Below are 9699 nucleotides of genomic sequence, written 5' to 3'. Positions count from 1 at the left end.
GGACTACCCGTCCTTCGTGTATTAAGTTAGCTGAAACGGAGGCACCCTATGAACTGAAACCTGGGACCTTACAGATGCTCCCAATCTTTTTAGGGAAAGAAAATGAAAACCCTTATTACCATGTTAGGGATTTTGAGGAAATTTGTAGTACTCTAAGAATTAGAGGCTTAGATGATGATGCTTTGAAACTTAGGTTATTCCCATTTTCCCTGAAAGATAAGGCCAAGTCGTGGCTGTATAGTTTGGACTCCGAGTCAATTGAGACATATGAACAACTTACATCTGCCTTTTTCAATAAGTTTTTCCCTAGGCACAAAACATCGTCTATTAGGACGCAAATATGCACATTTTCACAACAAGAGGGAGAATCTTTATATAGGTATTTGGAAAGGTTCAATGATTTATTATCCCAGTGTCCTCATCATGGTTTAGAAAAGGTTAGGCTAGTTCAGATCCTTTATGAGGGTTTAGATTATTCCACAACGACCATGGTTGAGTCTCTATGCACTGGTGGATTTGAAAACCAAACTGTTGATGCGGCGATGGAATTTTTTAATGAAATCGCCGAAAAAACCCAGCAATGGGAAAATAGTAGGGCACCCCAGAAAACAATTCTTTTAAGTAGAGGAAACGTTAATAGGGTAGAAGGAGGCTATGAATCAGATGCCAAAATTGCTGCTATAGCAAAAAGGTTAGAAGCCTTAGAAGTGGGCCAGACTAGTGGTAGAGTGGAGCCTTTTTGGGAAGGCCAGAATATTGAAGAGCAGGCCAATGCTCTTTATAATAACACTAGATTTGATAACCGTCAAAAGATTGACCCATATTCAGAAACCTATAATCCTGGTTGGAGAAACCATCCGAACCTTTCGTGGTCTAAGGGCCAAAGTCAAGGTCAGTTTAGTAATTCTAATCCCCCAGGTTTTGGCTATACTAAGAATCCTTCAGGACTAGCTCAGTTTCAGAATCAGTCAGATAAGAAAATCCTAAGTTTAGAGGAATCTCTCGCCTTGTTAACTCAGCAAACTGCAAAATTCCAGTTATCCGTAGAAAAGTCTACAAGCTAGTAACAGGATAGGACAAGAAAATAGTCAGGCTATTTCCGAGTTAAAAACCCAGGTTGGTCTGATAAGTGATTCTTTGAGAGAAAAAGGTAAGTTTCCTAGTCAAACACAACCCAACCCTAGAGGAGTTCATGAATTAGGTGCAAAACCATCGAATCAATTGAAATTGTTAGAACCCTTAGAAGTGGTAGAGTTGTAGACAATAAGGTAACCATGCCCGATAGTGAACATACTGTAGTTCACCCCTCAGGATCTCACCTCTCAGGACCAGTAGCTGAAGAGACTGATAAAGTTTCTGATGATGTGAATTCGGTTCCTGAAAGGTCTGATTTTAGGCCTAGAGCCCCATTTCCTCAGCTATTAGTACCAACAAAGAAGGAATCGAACTTTAATGACATAGTGGAGGTTTTTAAGCAAGTTACCATAAACCTTCCCTTATTAGATGCAATTAGGCAAATTCCTGCTTATGCCAAGTTCCTTAAGGATATGTGTACGCGAAAGCGAAAACTTAGCGTCCATAAGAAAGCCTTTTTAGCTAGTCACGTAAGTTCAATCATTCAGAACACCACAACTCCAAAGTACAAAGACCCAGGTTCTCCTACCATTGCTTGCACAATAGGTAACTTCCGGGTAGAAAAAGCTTTACTTGACTTAGGAGCCAGTGTGAACTTACTGCCATTCCATGTATACTTACAGCTAGGACTTGGTGAAATGAAACCTACTCAGATGACACTGCAGTTAGCTGATAGGTCTGTTAAAATCCCTCGAGGTGTTATCGAGGATGTTCTTATTGAGGTCGACAAGTTTATTTATCCAGTGGATTTCGTGGTCCTAGATACCCAACCTGTCCCTGACCCAGAGAACCAGATACCTGTGATTTTAGGTCGCCCATTTTTAGCTACGTCTAATGCGATCATTAACTGTCGAAATGGTGTGATGAGTTTATCTTTTGGTAATATGACTATGGAGATGAACATTTTTAATGTCAGTAAGCAACCTCATGAGCTAGATGACACATGTGTTGAGGAGGTGAACATGATAGAAGCCTTAGTTCAGGAGTCATTACCAAACATCTTGTCTGAAGACCCATTAGAAAGTTGTCTATCCCATTTTGGTTTAGATTTTGACGACGATAGCACTATTGAACAGGTGAATGCTCTATTAGATTCTACCCCTGTGTTAGACACTGATAGATGGAAAGCTAGGTTCGAACCGTTACCAGTTTCTGAGACTACCCTAATTCCTTCTTTAGAAGAGCCCCCAAAGTTGGACCTTAAACCACTACCCGATACTCTAAAGTATGTGTTTTTAGGCCCATCTGAGACTTTACCTGTGATTGTAGCTTCCAATTTGGATAGTGATCAGGAAAGTAGGCTAGTAAATGTACTTCAAGACAATAAGGAAGCTTTAGGGTGGACTATAGCAGACATTAAGGGTATAAGTCCTACTGTGTGTATGCATCAGATTCATTTAGAGGAAGACTCCAAACCTTCTAGGGAGATGCAACGTCGACTGAACCCTAACATGAAAGAGGTAGTTCGAAAAGAGGTGCTTAAGTTGTTAGATGCGGGTATTATTTACCCAATTTCAGACAGTAAGTGGGTCAGCCCTGTTCAGGTTGTCCCCAAGAAATCAGGTATCACTGTAGTCCAGAATGATAATAATGAATTAATCCCAACCCGAGTGACCACGGGATGGCGTGTGTGTATTGACTATAGGAAATTGAACAAGGTCACAAGGAAGGATCACTTTCCCCTTCCTTTTATCGACCAAATGCTAGAGCGATTAGCTGGACATAGTCACTATTGCTTCTTAGATGGCTACTCCGGTTATAATCAGATCGTTATTCCCCAGAAGACCAAGAGAAAACCACTTTTACCTGTCCCTTTGGTACCTTTGCGTATAGACGCATGCCTTTCGGGCTATGTAATGCCCCTGCAACTTTTCAGCGTTGTATGATGAGCATATTTTCTGATATGGTAGAACGGTTCTTAGAGGTCTTTATGGATGATTTTTCAGTGTTTGGTTCATCTTTCGATGAGTGCTTGCATCATTTGACATTAGTGTTGACTAGGTGTAAGGAAAAAAATTTAGTGCTTAATTGGGAAAAATGCCATTTCATGGTTAAATCAGGAATTGTATTAGGGCACATCGTCTCTTCAAAGGGTATAGAGGTAGACAAAGCCAAAGTTGACCTTATTAAGACTTTACAGGTCCCAAAAACCGTAAAAGATATTAGGTCATTCCTAGGGCATGCAGGTTTTTACCGTCGATTCATTAAGGATTTTAGCTTGATTTCTAGACCTCTTTGCAATTTGCTTGCAAAAGATGTTAAGTTTGTCTTTGATGATGCTTGTTTAGAGGCTTTTGAGAAGCTTAAAACTTTACTCACTACTGCCCGATAGTCCAGGCACCTAACTGGAACCTACCCTTTGAGATTATGTGTGATTCTTCAGATTATGCTATAGGCGTCGTTTTAGGACAACGAGAAAACAAATTACTTCATGTGATTTATTATGCTAGCAAAACTCTGAATGATGCCCAAATGAACTACAACTACCGAGAAGGAACTTTTAGCCATCGTGTTTGCCTTGGATAAGTTTAGGTCCTACCTATTAGGTTCTAAGATCATAATCTATACAGATCATGCTGCTTTGAAATACCTTTTATCTAAGAAGGATACCAAACCTAGATTGATTAGATGGATCCTATTGTTACAGGAATTTTCCCCAGACATTAGAGACAAAAAGGGTGCAGAAAATGTAGTAGCAGATCACTTGTCTAGGCTAGTTGTTAGTTCCCCTAGTGATTCCCTTCCTATAAGGGATAGCTTTCCTGATGAACAATTGTTCTCTGTTTCCCAATCACCTTGGTATGCAAATATAGTGAATTATCTTGTTACTGGTCGAACCCCTCAACATTGGGGTAAGCAAGATCGTTCTAGGTTTTTAGCCGAGGTTAAGCATTTCTTTTGGGACGATCCTTATCTGTTTAAGTATTGTCCGGACCAGATTATTAGGAGATGTGTATCTGAGAGTGACCAGTCTAGTATTATCTCCTTTTGTCATGAACATGCATGTGGGGGTCATTTTAGTGCTAAGAAGACTGCTGCTAAGATTTTGCAGTGTGGATTTTACTGGCCTTCGTTGTTTAAAGATTCCCATAGTCATTGTGTTTCTTGTGAGCGTTGCCAGAAGTTAGGAACCATTTCCCGTAGAAATATGATGCCTTTGAACCCTATTTTAGTGATTGAGGTCTTTGATGTGTGGGGCATTGATTTTATGGGTCCATTTCCTATTTCGTTTGGTTATCTTTACATACTTGTCGCTGTAGACTATGTGTCTAAGTGGGTTGAGGCGGTTCCGTGTAAACGAATGACCACAGGGTCGTAGTCCAGTTTTTGAAAGAGAATATACTTACACGTTTTGGTACGCCGCGAGCTATAATTAGTGATGGAGGTTCACACTTTTGTAATAGACCTTTTCTCTTTTAATGAAACAATACGGTATTACCCATAAAGTAGCAACCCCATATCACCCTCAGACTAGTGGTCAGGTAGAGGTTTCCAATAGGGAAATTAAACGTATTCTAGAGAAAACAGTTAATCCAAATAGGAAAGACTGGTCGTCGAGGCTTACTGATGCCTTATGGGCTTACCGTACTGCGTTTAAGACACCCATTGGAATGTCACCTTATCGTTTAGTGTTTGGCAAGGCATGTCACCTGCCTGTTGAGTTAGAGCATCGAGCCTATTGGGCTATTAAGAACTTAAACTTTTCACTTGACAAGGCAGGAGCTCAAAGAAAGCTCCAGCTCAATGAGTTGGACGAGATTCGTAGAGATGCATACGATAGTGCTAAGGAGTATAAGAACAAAATGAAACTTGTGCATGATAGGAATATTTTACGAAAGTCATTTTCTCCAGGTCAAAAAGTTCTTCTGTATGACACTCGTTTGCATCTATTCCCCGGGAAGTTGCGCTCTCGGTGGACCGGTCCTTTTGTGGTCCGTACTGTTTTTCCTCATGGCGCTGTTGAGATTGAGACACCAGATGGTAGTAGTTCTTCGAAGGTTAACGGTCAGCGATTGAAGCCCTTTTTAGAGCCTTTTCCTACAGGTGATGTTGAGGAGGTCCCTCTGGAGGACCCTGTTTACCTTGATTGACCATCGAGGCGATTTTGTATGTTGTATAATATTTTTGTAGGTTTTTGGTTACACTTCACCCAGGTACTATCTTTCCGACTTCTCTCTTTACTATTTCCTCATGTTACTTATATTTTTGGTACTGTTCTTTGATTAGAAACATTGAGGACAATGTTAGATTTAAGTTTGGGGGTGGGGTAGAACTTTTTGTTACCTTTTCGTTGCAATAAATAAACTCCAGAGCCTAGAAATTTATCCCTATTAAGGATGGCACTAACCAATCTAAGTGGATGGAAGCATTTTGGTTGTAGGAGTTGAGGAACCAATCTGACTAGATGGCAACATCTAAAGAGTCTATTCATAAAAGCACAGAGCTCAGGTGTTAGAAATAACATGATAGTTTCACCATATCTCGTTGAGTCCTTTTCACTTCTGTTTTTTTTGTTTTGTTTTTAAACTATGTTTCTCTAAGTGATTAGGTGGGGCTCACGATTCAAGTTGTTACCAATGCTAGGGTGAATTAGAGTGATTGAGATGAAAAAAAAAAAAAAAAAAAAAAAAAAAAAAAAGACCAGACCATCAGACCAACTGGAATAAATTCAATAAAGTCGACCACTGGAACCCTTGTATATGCCAGTTGTGTTGACCTAGAGTTAGGATTATCAATCACTGGTCCCTTGTATATGCCAGTGTGTTGATATTAGTCAGACTAGTATCTCAGTCCATTAGGATAGGTTCATTTTGGCGGAGGCCTTCAGACAGATATGAGAAACACCGTTCACCTAGTAAACATCAAAACCATCTATGTTTTTCTATATCCATCTTCTTGATCTATCCATGTGATTAGTTTTGACTCCGGATATTGATGTCCATAGTGCGACTATCTGAGTAGAGCTCTGTCACTTCATATGAATTTTAGTATGCTTGAGTGCAAACTCGTGTACAACAATTGGAATTTCGCATCAGGGTACTTCCTCCTGTAGTCAATAAGTATGCCAACCAAGGAGATTCTTTAGTGCCTTCCAAGGTTCTGTGTAGATAGCTAGGGTCTGGAGTATAAAGGTTTTGTGGGTATACCTCTGGTAAGCCCTCCGGAGACAACACTCCGCCACTAGGGACACCTAGGGGTTTAAAGGCTTATTGCATACGCTAAATGCAATCGACGATGCCTGCGACAGTGAGTTAGGATTTTATTTCTATTTTATTTTTGCTCGAGGACTAGCAAATAATAGGTTTGGGGGTATTTGATAGACACATTTTTGTGTCCGATTTGTCTCGATTTATATATTGTTAGGGCTCATTTTTGTACTTATTATGGTGTTTTATTTATTTGTAGGTATTTTTGGCAATAAACATTTTTGGAAAAAATTGGCTCGAAAAGTTGTCGGAAAGCACCCGGAGGACATTTGCTATTCGGACTCTCACTTTGGATAAGGGGTAACCTAATTACTAAGGGGCATCCCATTTCCAGGCAGTTGCTAATCGCACCCCTACTCTGGATAAGGGGCAACCATCTTCAACATTCAAAAACCAGGTTTTGGGGGAAAATAGTGCAGTTAAAGAACAGTTTTGGCAATCGTGATTTGGAGGAGTTTGAGGTCGATTAAACCTCTGATTTTCATAGGATAGACTCCTTATGGGTCTAGGAATCTGATATGGGTGTTTAAATCGATTAGACTGGGCTCAATCGACGGATTTTTCTCACAACAGAAAATATGGAAAGTCACGTGTGTGACCTGTTTTAGGGAATTTTAGAGAGATTAAAGCTTGTAAACTTTCCCAAAGATTTGTATCTATCTAAGGAAGAGTTTAGAATAAAAAGGAAAGCTCAGAAACGCGTAGAAATCTAAAACAAGAAATTGCCGCAACTTGGCCGTGAAGAGAAGGAAAGATTTTGGAAGATTTGGGAGAGATTTAATCGGTATTTTTGATATAAATAGATGTCTTGGGTCATATAGAAGAGGTGTCGAGAGTTTGGGAACCTAAGGAGAGCCAGAGAAGAAGAAATCAGAGCTTTACCAAACTCTGTTTCTGCTGCTTGCTGCTGCTGAAGAGAAGAACGCGAAGAACATTGACGCACGAAATCGCAGAACAGTGTCGTTGTTTAACAGCTGAAGAACATTAAGCTGTGCAGGGCAGTCTATTCTAGGGTCTTAAAATCAGCGACAAAGCAACAGTTTTTCTGTAACAGTTCCATTGTAACAGCTGTTTTGCAACACCAATACACTGTTGCAAACAGTCTGTGTTATTACTTTTCACTCTATTAATCATCTTTTGAGCAACAAACACATATTTTGAGATCATGATTAATATGAGGAGTTAAACCCCATTGCTGAGGCGATAGAGGAAGCTATTTTTCCAATAAAAAGTGGTATATTCTATTTTATCTTTTTATTTGCAATAATTATATGATTATTTGCCTTGAACTATTATTGAATATGATTTTTATTTGAGTGATTGTGATCTATTTTGATGAAGTATGCTTAGTTTTAAGACTTTTGATGCTTCATACTTGGTATTTACAATTACTACTTTTGAAAATCTACTTGTTGTAATATTTTAGAATCAAATTAAACGAGAAGATTGCATAAATATAAGTATTGGTTTAATCACTTTGAACTTGGAAAATAGTGGAATCTTAGCGCCAGTGTTTCTTTTAATATTGATATCATCTTTGATTGAGTTTGCTAAATTTTTTAGTGATTTTTTTATTTTAATATTAGAATTTAAGTCTAATTAATATACTTCACAAGTCTGAGAATCGAACCACTTTTACCACTATCTACAAATCACATCAGGGTAGCCGTTGATTGTTGCAACCCTTCGTTTGGAAGCCAGCGGCATGGTGATAGGGCCACATGGCTTTGGCATGTTTTAGGCGCGGCCAAAATTAGGGTTTTGGCATAAACCGTGATGTTTGGCCCTGGGCCGGAAGTTTCCATGCGTTAGGTGGCGAACTTGTATGGCTGAGATCTGTATCTCAGATGGAAGGGTAGTCGTTGATTGTTGCAACCCTTCGTTTGGCAGCCAGCGGCATGGTGGTAGGGCCGCATGGCTTTGGCATGTTTTAGGCGCGACCAAAATTAGGGTTCTGGCATAAAACGTGATGCTTGGCTTTGGGCCGGAAGTTTTCATGCATTAGGTGGAGAACTTGTACGGCTAAGATCTGTATCTCAGATGGAAGGGTAGTCGTTGATTATTGCAACCCTCCGTTTGGCATCCAACGTCATGGTGGTAGGCCCGCATGGCTTTGGCACAGTGGTGCGACTGGCATGGTTGGCATGGCTTGGCGCGGAGATGTGGCTGTCATTGTATGCCTTTGGCACAGGGGTGCGGCTGGTATGGTTGGCATGCCTTAGCGCGGAGATGTGGCTGACATGGCATGCCTTTGGCACAGTGGTGCGGCTGGCATGGTTGGCATGCCTTGGCGCGGAGATGTGGCTGGCATGGCATGCCATTGGCACGATGGTGCGGCTGGCATGGTTGGCATGCCTTTGGCGCGGAGATGTGGCTGGCATGGCATGCCATTGGCACGATGGTGCGGCTGGCATGGTTGGCATGCCTTTGGCGCGGAGATGTGGCTGGCATGGCATGACATTGGCACGATGGCGCGGATGGCATGATTGACATGCCTTTAGCGCGGAGATGTGGCTGGCATGGCATGCCATTGTCACGGTGGTGTGACTGGCATGGTTGGCATGCCTTTGGCGCGGAGATGTGGCTGGCATGGCATGCCATTGGAACGATGGTGCAACTGGCATGGTTGGCATGCCTTTGGCTCAGAGATGTGGATGGCATGGCATGCCATTGGAACGATGGTGCGGCTGGCATGGTTGGCATGCCTTTGGCGCGGAGATGTGGCCGGCATGGTGGTGCGGCTGGGATGGTTGGCATGCCTTTGGCGCGGAGATGTGCTGGCATGGCATGCCATTGGCACGGTGGTGCGGCTGGCATGGTTGGCATGCCTTTGGCGCGGATATGTGGCTGGCATGGCATGCCACTGGCACGTTTGGCTAGCATGCGCGGCTGACATGTGCAGAGATTATGCCAGTCAGTACCGAGGGCTCTGCCGTGGAGCATGGCATATACATAAAAAAGGTACCCCGGTAATTTTACGCAGACATGTTGAATAGTTCAATGAATGTGATAGTGGCGACATTATTACTCACATGTGACGTCACCGTTTGACTAAGTTTTACGATTTCAACACTAAGCTAAAAACCCTCATCAACACTTGGCGACTATTACTATAGAGGCAGAATTCAGAATAATAATAGACTAAAACTAGAAAACAGAACACACTAAAAACCAGTTCCGAAGAAATATATCTTCTCTAAATTATGAACAAGAAAACTATTACAATTCTCTCTTTGTTACGCGCACAGTCTCTCTAGGTAAATAACCTTAAATTATTTTCTAAGCTTACTTTTACAATAATTAATTGCCTCACAAACTTCCCTCTAGGTATGTGTGTTAAACCTCATTTTCTAGGTGT

General features: G+C 41.3%; 1 pseudogene; it reads right to left on the bottom strand.

The window, feature by feature from the left end:
* Positions 1-330: 330 nt before the first annotated feature.
* On the bottom strand, positions 331-430 carry LOC113284839 (annotated as a pseudogene).
* Between the last annotated feature and the right edge of the window lie 9269 nt (positions 431-9699).

This window comes from Papaver somniferum, chromosome 5 (genome assembly GCF_003573695.1).
Source record: "Papaver somniferum cultivar HN1 chromosome 5, ASM357369v1, whole genome shotgun sequence".
NCBI classification, from domain to species: domain Eukaryota; kingdom Viridiplantae; phylum Streptophyta; class Magnoliopsida; order Ranunculales; family Papaveraceae; genus Papaver; species Papaver somniferum.
Note: the sequence above shows the minus strand (reverse complement) of the source record. Positions and strands in the feature narration are given on the sequence as shown.